Source organism: Rhinolophus sinicus, chromosome 1 (genome assembly GCF_057876585.1).
Source record: "Rhinolophus sinicus isolate RSI-liver-muscle chromosome 1, RSI-T2T, whole genome shotgun sequence".
Taxonomy (NCBI): Eukaryota; Metazoa; Chordata; class Mammalia; order Chiroptera; family Rhinolophidae; genus Rhinolophus; species Rhinolophus sinicus.
The window spans coordinates 170867206-170881822 of record NC_142501.1 but is presented as its reverse complement, the minus strand read 5'-3'; positions in this window follow the sequence as shown (position 1 = coordinate 170881822).

Sequence of the window (14617 nt, the reverse complement as noted above, 5' to 3'; positions counted from 1 at the left end):
TTAAACCCTGCATTTATATCTAAGTTTTTTGGTAGCCAAATCTGAATAGGAAACCCAAAGATTATATAGTTTTCAATGTCTGCAAGAATATTTTGCTACTGTTCATGTTTTTGATTTTTCATTGTTATTATTACTATTATTGTTATTATTATTATTATTATTATTATTATTATTATTATTATTTTGCTGAGGGCAGAAGAGCCATTCTAATTTTTCCTATTTTTATGTCTGGTAGAAACTTATCATCAACCAGGTCTTTTAAAACCAGAATAGGAAATAGAGTCAATGGAATTGTAACAGCTATATATAATGTCAAAGGGGTAATAGATTGGGGCCCGGGGTTACCACTTTGTAAGGGGTGTAAATGTCTATTACATTGCTTCGTACACCTGAAACTTAAAAAAAAACAACGCAATCAAGTGGAACCCTTCTAAATCATAACTCCCTATATAATCAAGACATATTCATAACCAGGATTTTTCCAGAAGAAGAAATAATGAAAGTCCCAGGCCATCCTGTATGAATGACCAGACAAACTACACAGTCTTTCCCGTTAATACAAGCCCACATTAGAGCCAGACTAGACAGGGGCAGATGTTTGAGTTTGTCCTTTTTTCCTAGGCTTCTAGAAACAATGAGCCCAAGTCCCAATTGCTGCCTACCCAGTGACAGAGTTTAAAAAAAAAAAAAAAATACTTTTCCTTAAGGAAAAGGCCCAGTGAAAAGATCTGTACAAATTGTGAAGGTATCTCACAGCATTCAGGTACAGAAGGCTGACATACCTGCAGTATAGGAAATGTTGAGAGCAAACACATTTTGAAATGTATCCATCCCTGGGAAGAAGAAAATACAGGGAAAATGTTTAGATACATAGGCAACAGAGGAAAAAGCATCCAGCAAATGATGGCACACTAAAGGTCTATCAAGAAGTAGCCAGAAGCCTGTGGGTGAAATGCAGCTGGAAGGATATAGGAACCAGCAGGAGATATTATTCCTCCAGGCCTTATCAGGAAAGTCTGACAGCCAGCAGCAGCACAACCACACCCTAGCCAGGGCTTCAGTAAGCAGGATTCTGGAACCTGTGGTTAATTGGCAAGAATAAGGTCAGGCCACATACCAAAAGACCAGGGTTCTGAAGAGATTAACAATAAGCTCTACTTAAAATGCCTTATCACCATTTCAACTAGATAACCCAAAATGTTAGCCAAGACTCAAAGTTAACTTGACTCAAGGCTAGCCCTGACTTGATTATTTTGCATTTGGCAAAATAATCTTACCATGCTCTTGAAACTGTGAGTACTTTAAAAATTTTTAAGGACTGTGTTGAGAATTTAAGAACCAAATGATTCATATATGCCAAGGTGAGGAGAAATATGAAAAATGCTATTTTACCATGTATTTGGGCCTCACAATCTCTTAGATAAAATGCATGCTTTATTCCCTCTTCGCTGTGTTTTCTTTCAGGGAAAAATCAATGCCCACTAACAAATGAATTCCAGGAAGCAGACAGATCGGCATTGTGTTGTTTTCTGAAAATCCTCAAAGCGCATATTTGGAAAAGCTCAAATTCCTCAGTAGAATCTTGACTGAATTTTTGTAACTTGTGGTTACCTAGCTAGTTTTCTTTTTGGTGGATGCCTTCATCCTGTTAAGTTCAGATAGGAGTTGTGAGTGAGATTGCTATAGTGAGATTCCCCAAGAGACAGCAAAGCGAGAAGAGTTCAAAAGAGTCTAAATTGTTAAAAAGTACAAAAAAATGTAGTAGTGAGACTAGGTCAAGATTTAGGATCTAACACAGATGGAGGGAAAAAATCAGTCTCGGCAGTTCTCTACCTCAGTGTCTAGCAAACAATGCTGAGGGCTCTCCCAGAAGACTGACTCTACCTTTCCTCCTCCCTCAGCCCTTCCCAGTGGAAAAGCAAACCTGCCCCCGTGTGACCACAAGCTGTAGATTGGCTAAGGGTCAGAAAATGACCTATCTTTATAACTGTCCGATGCCTTCAATTTATAAAAAGCAAAAACCCAAGATTGCACAGTGTTGACATTTTGGATAGAATTGAAACAAACTTTCAACCAATAATACTTGACTACTGCAAAAACTATTAGGTGAATTCCACCCTGGCTCATGGCAATATTCTAGTATATGTCTCTAGAAGGGATAAAAACTATTGACACTAAAATCCAATATATACCGGAAGCACATAATGCTCCCTAGTGTTAATTCTATACAAGATTCGGGATTCACTGATGCCTGCTTCTTTGAACCACTGTACTCGCTCTTAACTCCCACATCTTCCTCATTCCTTGTGAGGAAAAATTTATCATTTTTTAAGTACTCCAAAAAAAGTACAATAAATTTATATATGAGTATACCAGAAAATAGACATAAAATTCCATGTCTAAATTCTAAGCACAAAAAAAAAAAAATATTTAAGTTAAAAAATGACCCATATACCCACACAAATATGATTTCAGCAATTTCCTTATTGAACACATTTTGGGCCCTCAGAGTACAGTCTCAGGTAGAATCTTCTTCAGAGTAAATATCTGAATGATTGAAGCAAGCTATTAGATGTGTTATCCCTAAACATAAAATATCTTCTACCAACTATATTTTATTAAGATTGAGATGGAAACAAACCCCTTTGTATACTAGCCATATATGAAAACATGACTAAAACTTACATCATTCAAGTGTACAACTAATGTCTTATAAATATAGTATAGATAATCTTTCAAGTGCCTACTGTCAAGTAGAATGACATTTACTTTTGAAACGTCATTTCGCTGGTCTTAAACCATGACCATGTTGTCTTACTCCTTTAAATAGAGACTCTAGATCATTGATCATTTGAAACTAATAATGATAAAAAAGAGAGAGAAGAGAGAGACTCTAGATCAGGGGTGTCCAAACTGTGGCCCGCGGGCCAACTGCGGCCAGCAATCCATTTTTTATTGGCCAGCAGCAAATTCCAAAAATATATTTAGTTTACTTAAATAAACCAGGTGAGGCAATACATACTTCACCTCAATTGAGTGGCCTGGCTGTTTGTGTATTTTACCACATATGGCCCTTGGTAAAAAATGTTGATAAAAGTTTGGACACCCCTGCTCTAGATGATTGAAAAAGGAGAGGTGAGTGCTGTTCTTTAGGAAAAGCAAAAACCTCAGTCATTTCAGGATAACATCAGTTTGAAAAAAGACAGCACTTTTTTGGGAGTATAGTTGCCATTTCCCACATATTTTAAGAAGGTTTTACTAATCTGGAGTTGTAGCAGATGGAGAAGCAGCGGGTGTGAACTCAGAAAATATACGAGACAAGATTTTAAACTAGGGCAGCCACTTAAGGCCTTTCACAATTGAGGTTAGGGAATGAACATACTTTAGAAAAGATACACAGTTGTGTGTGTGTGTGTAATGCACTAAAAGATATGAGTGTTTTTATACATGACATGTCATAAACCTGGATCCTAGAGGAGAGACAATAGGCATGGGGAAAAATGTAAGAGTTAGACACCACAAGAAAAAAACACACGAAACATATCCCCATCACTGTGCAAACCAATTCAACAGTTCCTATGCTATTAATTTCAGGAATACATTTCTCTAAAGACAAATTCTTATTTCAGCAAACTCATGCCCAAACTTGTTCTGCTAGCTATTTCAAAATTGTTTTTAAAAAATAAAACCATTAAGTAGTTTTAAAATGAGAAGGCCTGGGTTCAAACATTCCCTCTACCACATCCCAGCAATGTGACCCTAGTAAATATCTTAGTCTCTCTGAAAATTAGATGTAAATTGGAAATAATGACATTTATATATACTTAGTGGTAAAGATTAAGTTAACTCCACTATCATTAAATTACTCTTAGTATTGAGTAGCTTTTCATTTCCATTTCCTCATCTTCATTGTTACAAAAAAAGTCAAACATTTAAGAGTAAGGTGTAACAAAATTAAAATGATATAGATACTATTCAAATAAATATGCAGTCCAAATAAACATATCCATTTGGGCTAAAAAGTTAGTAATTCTTCTTCCATTACGATGGTGAATATTAGAAAAGAAAAAGGCAAAAAGAAACCAGAGGAAAATGTTTCAAATAAAGATTCCAACTTTATTGCAAGTGAAGAAATACCTTCCTATACATTATGTTGGAGAGAATTTGATAATTTCTAAAAAGCCTTTTGATTTAGTGAATACACAGAGTAATTTAAATTGAATTGGAAAGCAAAATCTATTTGTTTACTTACGCCATCCCATCTTACATGGAGAAAAAAGGAAAATAGAAAAACTATACATACTCCATCCTTAGACATATATTTGAAATAAACTGAACTTCAACCAAATACAGTATCTATTTTGTGCTTTTGGCTATAGCAGAGCACAGAAATGTTTTGCAGACTGTTGAACTGTCTCAATATTATGCTTCTGAATATCAGTAATATACAGTAAGGAAATTCTAATACGTCTTTGAGCTTTATTCACTAACGAAATGCATTTAAAATTTTGTATTCTAAATTCTGTATTTTAGAATACATACAAGAGGGGAAAATCAACCTTTGCTTTCTTGTTCTTGGTTCTCTGATAACGTCTATTTATCTTTCCACTTGCAGGTGGTTCTAAAGGGTCACAGTAAAGGCATAAGCACACATTACATTAAGTCAAAGACAAGAGTAAAACTTTACAACACTTAAGTTACCACAGATGAATGTGCTCCATGGTAGCAGCACCAAAAAGGAAGCTTAATTTGTGAGTGAACCAAAAGGTTCATGTTTCTTTGACATAGTGCTGGTGGTGGATTTTAAGTATTGCTCTTAAATAACATGCAAATTTTTGAACTTTATGGAAAATTTAATATCCATATGTCTATATGACTTTTTCTGGCTAACAATATTTATTGTTTTCACCACTTTTAAAATGGATGTGACTCAGAAGAGGTTAATTAAAGAATAACGTGTAATTTCTAGATGCGTCTCAGAATTACTGATTAAAACCTTATTTTTGTGAAATTTATTCCATAAAACAGTAGTTCCTAGGGAGTTAAATAAATATAAAAGTATTTAATGGATAAATTAAACTTGTCTACTACCGTATTTTTCAGAGCCATTAACATTTTAATGAACATTGTTCATCTCCAAGAGTGTGTGATACAGCTTCAAAAAGTCACCTATGAAGGGAAACATTTTAGCAGCACTGCTTAGCTCCAGCTCTAATATTTTAAGAAAAACTACTTGGGGATATGGTGATTTAAGACTGCACTTCCTGACCAGACATTCAGTGATACATAATAAGTGAGAATTTTATAATTCAATTCGAATCATTAATTTTTAGTGAGTAAAACAGTGACTGTGCCTTTAAGTCATACTATTCTCCAGAGCAATTACTATAGTTTTGCACAACTAGGGAAGGTGATTGGGGGGTCCCAATTAGATGAGTAATTCTCCACATAGTCTTCTTATTTTTTTATTAAATTTATTGGGGTGACATTTGTTAATAAAATTATATGGGTTTCAGGTGTACCATTCTATAATACATCGTCTATATATTGCATTGTGTTCACCACCCAAAGTCAATTCACCTTGCATCAACATATACATGACCCTCTTTACCATCTTATACCACTGCCCTCACCTCTTATCCTCCAGTAACTACTAAACTGTTGGCTGTGTCTATGAGTTTTTGTTTGTTTGTCTTGCTGTTGCTTTGTTTTATATCTCACATATGAGTGAAGTCATATGGTTCTTCACTCTTTTGTCTGACTTATTTAGCTTAGCATGATAATCTCAAGATCCATCCACGTTGTTTCAAATGGCTTTATCTTGGTGGTTCCTTTGAGTCAAGCCCTATCGCCACATATTCTTTAATCATCTGGGCAAATTACCTTTGAAAAAACAAATGCCTGTCTCTGTTGTTTCAGGATACTTATTACTTCCTCCCTAGCTAGTCACCAGCTATACTGAAAAAAAAAAAAAAAAATAGAGATCAGAATAGTAAAAGACAGGGAAAAACACAAAAGAACGTTTTACCAGTAAGGTCCAGGAAATAGTCATTAGTGAAATTGTGTAAAGTGTGTTAAGTATAGCCAAGAGCTATATTTTTATCTGTAGGATTACCAGGACTTGAAGTTTAATCCATTCTAAATCAATATCAAAACAAACAAAACCAAAGAAAATCACTGTACTAATTAAACTTGAGCAATAGTGGATCTATATTGTTATACTTCCTAAGGCTCAAATATTCTGAGTAACTGCTTCTTATGTTACAGAGGCCTATAGGATTTATCTTCTTTATGAATGAATCAGAAACACATTTTAGTTCTACAACAAGCACAGCTGTAACCGAAAGAGAGAAAATAGACGGCAGGTCATCCTTTTTCTTCCTACCTACTTTATCAGCTGTTCACTTATACCCAAAGACTCCATTTAAGATGACAACTGGTATTTCTCTTTTATTCCCTCTGCTCACACTAATGCTTTTTTTAGCTTCTGTGCTCTCCCCTTGCCACACTGTCTTGTTTTTGCCTGCATCTGTTCTTCATTAGCCTCCCAGAGAGGTAAGTTTTCATTCAACAATATTTATGGAGTACCTACCCATGATGAGCATGAGACTGAATATATGCATTTGGGAAGATCTGTTTCAAGATGGGGAAAAGCTGACAATCTCTTAAGGGAGCAAAGGACAGAAAAACCAAAAGCAGCTGCTACTTTATCCACCAAAAACAAAATGAGTTTTTTGATAAGTGGCTTTTTGTGTGTGTAGTAAATGAGATAGGGGATCACTTACTTGATTCCTCATTTGGAAAACGCTTTTTTTTGAGGAGGGTGCAGCTCACAGTGGCCCATGCGGGAAATGAACCAGCAACCTTGGTGTTATTAACACCATGCTCTAATCAACTGAGCTAACCAGCCACCCCCGGGAAATGCTATTTTGATATTACGAGGTTTGCTTTGGAAGCTGCTATTACTCCTTATGTGTAAAATAGCAAGAGGGTGTACATTTAAATAAACATTATGAATATTAAAGAATCTATGTTGTTAAAAAGCTCTTTGTTATACATATCACAATATTTAAAATGCTGAGCTGATTTTTATTACACTGTGTCTTTTAACAACTCTTTTACACTGTTGTCATTAGAACATTGAACTACCAAAAATTAACGTGGTGCATTGAAGAGTAAAAATGAGCTTTCTAAGAATACAGTTTTCCCAAATATATAATAACTAAATTTATTTAAATTATTTGGATTTTGACTGAAATGAATACCTTCTATATAGTTAGATTAAGGGCATACTCTGGCAACAAATTATTTCAGTACACTACAATATTAAATGTAGATTTTTTTTTTTTTCAGAATGGATATCCTTGAAATTTTGTTTAATTGTGGTTAATGCGAACATTCTAATTTGAGTACAAGTTTCCAGAGAAAAATATTTGCCATACGTTTATTTGTTAATAGGCAGGAGAAATGTAAAATAATACTAATGTTTACAATGTGAAAACCAATGTATATGCATAATAGAAATAGACTTCATATGTCAATTGAGTTTCATTGGGTTGCAAGTAACAGACACCAACTGGCACTGGATTAAACAAATAAGCATGCTTTGAGCAAGAAACTGGCCCATCTCACAGAAGCTTACTTAGCTAGAGCAGAACAACTGACTTTCAGGTGAAGTAGGTATCACAACAGGTTTCAGCTACTGGAGTTCACAGGCCTCGGGGACACTGCCATTAATAAAATTCAACTACTGAAAGCTCCCAGCCTGTGTGTCTCTCAGGTCAATTTCCTAAATTCCTGGGATTATGTGATGGCTACGCTTAAATGAAGTGTCTACCTCTGACCCAATCAACTGCGGCAGACAAGGTGGTGCCTATAGCACAACCATGTCTGATGAAGACCCCTTTTCTGTATCAAGGGCAGTTTCCAGAGAGGGAGAATGGTTGTCACCTAGACATTAACCCAAGAACTATTTCCTGCAGCCAAAAAGAAGAGCATGATAGTTTCCCAAAGTAAATGTCAGTGATTATCAAAGTTGAAGATTCTAACTTCAAGAATATTTGCTTACCAGTATGGGCAGGTTATTTCTCAGCTCAGTGATACAACTAAAATATGTGCTCAGTCTTCCTTTGCAGTACACAGAAAGAAGTATTACGAAATGCAATTTTCTTTATATAAGTAAACACCTGAGTTAAAAAAACAAGACTCATCTCAACCGGCTTTAATGTTTCTTTTCTCCCTTTGCTTGTGCTTTTGCAAAGTCTTGGATTTGAAATGCAATCAATCATTCAACTCTGTTAAATTTTATAGAAAGTTGAAAACTTAATGGTATGATAAAAGAATAAAGTAACTTTTCTATTTACTAATACATACATCAAAAAGATATGGATCTGATGCCTTTTTAAAAATAAGCTAGGGTTTTCTTTTGTGTATTATATAATATTAGGGCTTCTGACTACTTTTAAAGGATTTTACTCTGTTACCAACTATGCTTCATGGAGTTAGTAAAGTTTTGTTTTTTTAACTTGTTGTCCAGGAAAGTTAATAATCCTGTCTCAGCCTTACTTGCTTTAACATTCAGAATATACCAAGGAATTCAGTGACTATACAATAGCATATAAATAAGCAAACAACAAAAGGAAAAACTGAGTTCTTCAAATAATTCCATAATCTGCCCTTGAATCTTAAACAAGACAAACTATAGTTACTTCTCCGCCCATTCTATGGTGGCATAATGAAGTGACCAGAAGAAATTGTGGGTGATTCTTTATGATACTGTGAGGAAAGAACTGACTTCAGTAGCCATAGTGAAAGTTCTCTGTGGTCAAAAATAGCTAAATTTGTTTTTCTCCCTTGGATAATAACCAAGCACTTAACTCCTTTAATGAATTCTTTGCATTGGATCATGGGAGTGGAGAATGGAAAGCAGGAAATTACAAGATGAAGAGACAGGCTCTCATTGTCTGAGCAGCTGACTGCTGAGCTGGAGCAGCATCAGTGGGGCTCAAGCAAGAACAGAAATGACAAAAAATACAATGGATTCCATTGTATATTCAGCAACATGTTAGATGTGGGGCCAGATACCAGCAGTGCACGGAAGACAGGAAGCAAGCATGGATGTCTGTGAGAAGATGAAAGCCTTGCTGTTTTGCACACTGGCAAATGACATGTGTGGGATTTTCCACAAGGCTTCATCTTTCTTGTCCTTTCTTTCTTTGTAAGAAGAAAATCAATTAATCTTGGAGCTCTTGACCTTCACCCTCAAGGATGCAAACTAGCTAGAATGGCATTCCTTCTGTGATAGCATGCCATGCTGCCTTGAAAGGAATTGCACTGGGAATGAAAGGCAGAGATTTTTTGTGTATAGATAAGGAAGGCTGCAAAAATTAATTCCATTATATTCCATGGGTTAAGGTAGCATTACCAGAATTTTCCTGGTATCCATTGTAAGTGATATCTATTCAATTTTAATAGGAAGTGTGTGTGTGTGTGTGTGTGTGTGTGTGTGTGTGTGTGTGTGCATGTGTGTGTTGATAACTTCTCCATGTAAGTAATATGATTGATTCAACTAATGTCAACACAGTAGATTCTAAAATTAACCTGGAACTACAGAGGGTGCCAAATAAAACCTATACACATTTTAAGAAAGGAAAAAAATGTATGAAAATTGTAATACAATGAATGATGCTAGCATTCATTCGATTAACTCCATCTTTTGAGTGAACATCATACTACACATTGCTGCCACAATTCAATTCAACTTCAAAGAGTAATACATAGACAACATGTCTTAAGATGTGTGCAGTTTTTTGGCACCCCTTGTATGTATGACTGGAGCTTGTTTAATTATATGTAGAAAGGCCTCTGTCAAGAGTCCTAGTGTCTACTTCCAACAAGCCTGAGCGAAATCTATGATATGTAGCTGTCTATATCAGACCCCAACACACCAGGTTGGCCTGACCAGGTCAGTTTTAGATCAATTGTAACCACTGGTTTAGCTACAAACAATATCTTATTGTGAATCAGATACATTCTAGTAGACAGAATTCAATTCCAAAATATAAACTATTAAAATGACCCTTATTCTATTTGCACTATAGTAAAAAGGAATAAGTTATTGGACTTAGTGAAAGTCATTGCACAAGCCCTAAAAGAAATCTAATACTTACATATTTAATAAATCATATAATTGTGCATGCCAGACACTGAAGAAAGGGGCTTACAACTCAGTCTGAATTTTGCTTAGTACAAAAGAAAAGTATCAAACAAGAAGATAGAATGAAGTTTGATGTAAGTGATCATTATTAAACTTTCCCCAGCTGAAATGGATGAAACACCAAAAAAAGAAACTGCACAAGCTGGTACAAGACCTCAGGCTTTTGGAAGGTTCAGTGGAAGGGCTAATTATAAGGACAACGGAATCAGACGGCTTTGCTGACTGTAATTGATGCACTGGAGAAAGACACTGAAAGGCTGAGGGTAATCACAAATCCAAAGAAAAACATGAAAGCTAGAGACCCTCCCTGGCAGCATATAAAGCAACTCTTACCTTTTACAGCCTAGAACAAAAAAAGACAAATGATCTTGGCCAGTAGTGGATCTCCAAAGAAGGTTGATGTCTCAACTACATCAGGTCAAAGCTCTGGTTGGATAGCAGTGACCCTCTGATACATGGGATGGGGCCACATGGATAGGAAATATTGAAGCTTCGGATCCCGTTGAACCCGCTATACAGGAAGGTTCCACACCTCCCTGTTAGAGGAGGGATCAAAAGTTCCCACGTTTCCCTTGCTTAAAGACAATGCAGCAGCCCCTAGGTTGAACACCCACCCCACCATAGACTCTAACCCCACTTCCCCTCCTAGTTACCAGAACAAGAAGTAGCATCAAACCATAATAGAGCATGGTCAGTGAAGTGTTGAGGCTGGAAGAGAAGAATTGGACTATATCTGCCCCCGCAAAGCTGCATGATTTAGCCAACATGTTCCCACCTAGAAAGGTGGTATGGGACAGAATCCTGAGGGTGCTAGACTGTGGAGTTGGGTGGGTGCGTGAATGGGACAGAAGGCTGGATAATGAAGAGTTTTATTGACATGGGAGTATTCTCCCATAATAGAGGATCTAATAATTTGGGAAGGACATCAGAAGATGGTGCTAACATGCTAGTTCTTAATATACTAATTGATGGTTCTAATTCTAATTTGGATGGCACTTAGAAGTTTGGAGAGGGCATTGGCTCATAGTAAGCAAAATAGAAGTGGAATAGCTACAGTAGCAGATAATGGAAATAGGCATGCTGGAATGGGTATCTATATAAGTTAGAAAATCTACCAGCTGACCATGTTCCATAGATGGAATTGGAAGGCACTTCTTCTACCAAAGTGACATGCTGAGGAATGTGAGAGGGGCACCAGTATCGTTAAAAAGCTCAGTGGTGAGTTTGCTTCTACTGTAAGTGATAGAAAACCGCAGGATATTCTGTACAACTGGGCTCAATAATAAAATCGGGAAGGGCAGAATCCCAAAATAACAGAGGCCAAGTGGTAGCACTTACCTGTCAGAAGTTACAATAAATTCAATGTCAAGCTGTTACAATGAACTCTATGAGCTGCAAGATTGGGATGGCAGGTGGGGGACTTAAACCATCGGACACCATGGAAATGGTTAATAAAACATAGTTCCCCTGAGATAGGTAACCAGCAAGATTATTACTCAATGCCTATACTTAAATCAAGAAAGGAGGCTGAGGGAGCCAGATTGAAAAAAAGTATCTCAAACTCTTGCTCAGTTTCCAGACCTGAGCCATTTTGCAGATCTGAAACACACTGACTGAAGTCCTCAGCAGAAAGGTTCCTGCAAGACCGTGACAATGGGAAAGTATGTAGAAAAATGATCCCCTCAGTCCCTCAGCAAAGCGTCTTACAAGCCGTTTACTCAAGTAACTATATACTAAGAAGGGGGGAATACAAAACTATTTCAAAGAATGTTGGACACTGGTTCCGAGTTAACTTGATGCTCAGGAATGTGAAGCATATAATAAAAGTAATGCTGTCCTGGGTTGGCTCACAGTCTGTTCACTGGGTTCCCAGAACCACCCAATGATCATGTCTCTGGTACCCGATGCGGAACATATAATTGGTACGGATATACTTGGCTAGTCTTAGAATCCCCACATAAGTTTCTTCTCTTGAGTAGATATTATAGTGGAGAAGGCCAAATGGAAGCCTCTGAAACTGTCACCATCGCACCTCACCCCCACTGGACAAGTTAATAAATCAAAAACAATATTGCATGTTGGAGGGAATGGCTGAGATTAGTCCCACCTACGAAGACTTAAAGGGTGCAGGAGTGATGATTCCCATTATATCCCAAATTAATTAACTAGTTAAGACCTATGGATTGCTCAGGTGTCACCGTTAATTGTTTTTCCAGTTTGTTGTAGGCAGCATATTATAGACCCGATCTCCATAATCCTAATCTAAATACTATATTTGGCTTCAAGAGCCTGCATTATCTTTAAGTGATTATTTTTTTGTCTTTCTTGGTGTAATGGTTTCAATTCTTGGGTATGTTATAGATTCAATAAAGCAAAGGATATAAAAATGAAAAAAAAATAGTTTAGTCTCTTTGCTGTGTGAGATGAGGATAATTATCATGAGCTCAGATACATGGTGTGTGGTCAATGATCTAAAAAATGCTTTTATTTCTATCCCTATTAAGAAGGAGAATTTTTAAAAGTTGTAGTCATTTGGCACAGACAGCAGTATACATTTATGGTCTTACCCAAGGGCTATGTTAAATCTCCTGCCATCCTTCATAATTTATTTGGAAGAGATATGGACTGTCTGAACATTTACAGAACACCACATTAATACACTCTGTGGATAAAATCATGTAAAGAAAACCCAATGAGCAAGAAGTCACAACTATGTTAGAGGGTTTGGTTAAATGCATGAACTTCAGAGGATGGGAGATGAACTCGATGAAGAATCAGGGACCCCTACATTGATAAAGTTTTGAAGGTCCCAATGGTCTAGGCCCTGTTGAAATGTCTCCTACAAAATTATTACATCTTACACAAAAAAGGACTTAGGTGTGAGGAAATCCAAGAAGAAAGCATCTTTGGGTCTGTGGCAGCATATGCTGCTGGTGGGAATAGTGGTCTGACCTTTAGTGAATGGCCAGAAAGGCTGCCAAACTTGAGTGCGATCCAGGACAGGAAAATGTCCTGCAGCAGCTCCAGGCTGCTATGAAAGCAGTTCTACCACTCGGGCCACAGTCTTAGGAAACTACTAACATTCTCACATTTCTGCATGATCCAGCCTTTCTGAGTAAAAGATGATTGAACAGCAACCCAAAGATAAATCTCCCCTGGAGTCATGGGTTTATATTCCAAAACACTGGAGGGGAAAAACAAACACAAAAAAACAAACTAGAGACTTTTTCTTCTCCTCCCTGGAGAAAAATGTGTTTATATTCCAGAGCAAAAGCCTCTCTCTGGAGAGATCAGATGTGTCAGCCACTCTATAAGCTTTAGCTGTTATTACTTCAGGGTTCCTCATTTATAGCGTAACCTTTGCATGCACAAGTGACATCTGGCCCTCACTGCATTTCCCCAAAGGGACTTAGGGCACTGCTAAGATGCTCTGTGAATAAACAGTCTGTTCTCATCCAGAGGTCTGCCGTTTCTGTTAATAAGATAGATGATTGATAGATAAATAGATAGATAGATAGATAGATAGATACATACATACATACATACATACATACATACATACATACATACATACATAGATGATAGATGTAAAAAAAAGACAACTAACTTGTTAACTTGCAGTAGAGTAACATCACAGATCCTTCAGTGATTCAAACTTAAAAATGTGGCTTGTCATTTGGGGTGGAAAGATATATATGGGATTTTTGGCAATCCCCAGTAGGAATTTCACAGCATAAATCCTGAGGGTTCTGGAGCAAGACCATGTAATCCACGGCAAAGAATAAACACCATTTTAAAACCTACTTCTGGGTTGTTCCTGAGCCCTAACATAGATGAAGATTTTTATAGCAGATTGGCATGAGCTATTAAGGGGCATGAAACTTTTGTAAGAAGGCAGAAGAGTAATAACAGTCTGAAAGTGACTCTCAACCCTGAGAGAGAAGAAAAAAGAGGATATGCAGCTGTACTTGAAAAAAGAAAAGATTCATCAAGGTACTCTAGGGAAAAACAAGATTTCATTTAAATCCTACATGTAGAAAATATTCTGTAAAGAGTTTCAAAATCCATTAATAATGGAATCCATTAATAATGGAATGGTGGAACTGGAAAGAAGTTTAGGAAGAATAGAAGAGAGAGAAGATAGCACAGGAAACAGAACCATAAAGTGGTATTGATATGAGAATAAGACAAAACACCACTTAGTCCAAGAGTCTACGTTTGAGTGATGGCTGGTAAAAATAAGGATCTGAGGCAGACTGACCTTAGGTCCCAAAGAAAAGCCCACGATGGTGAACGATAGGCATTTGGTCAATGTGATGGTGAATTTCATGTGTCAACTTGACTAGGCTGCGAGATGCCCAGGTAACTGGTAAAACACTATTTGGGGGTGTCTATGAGGGT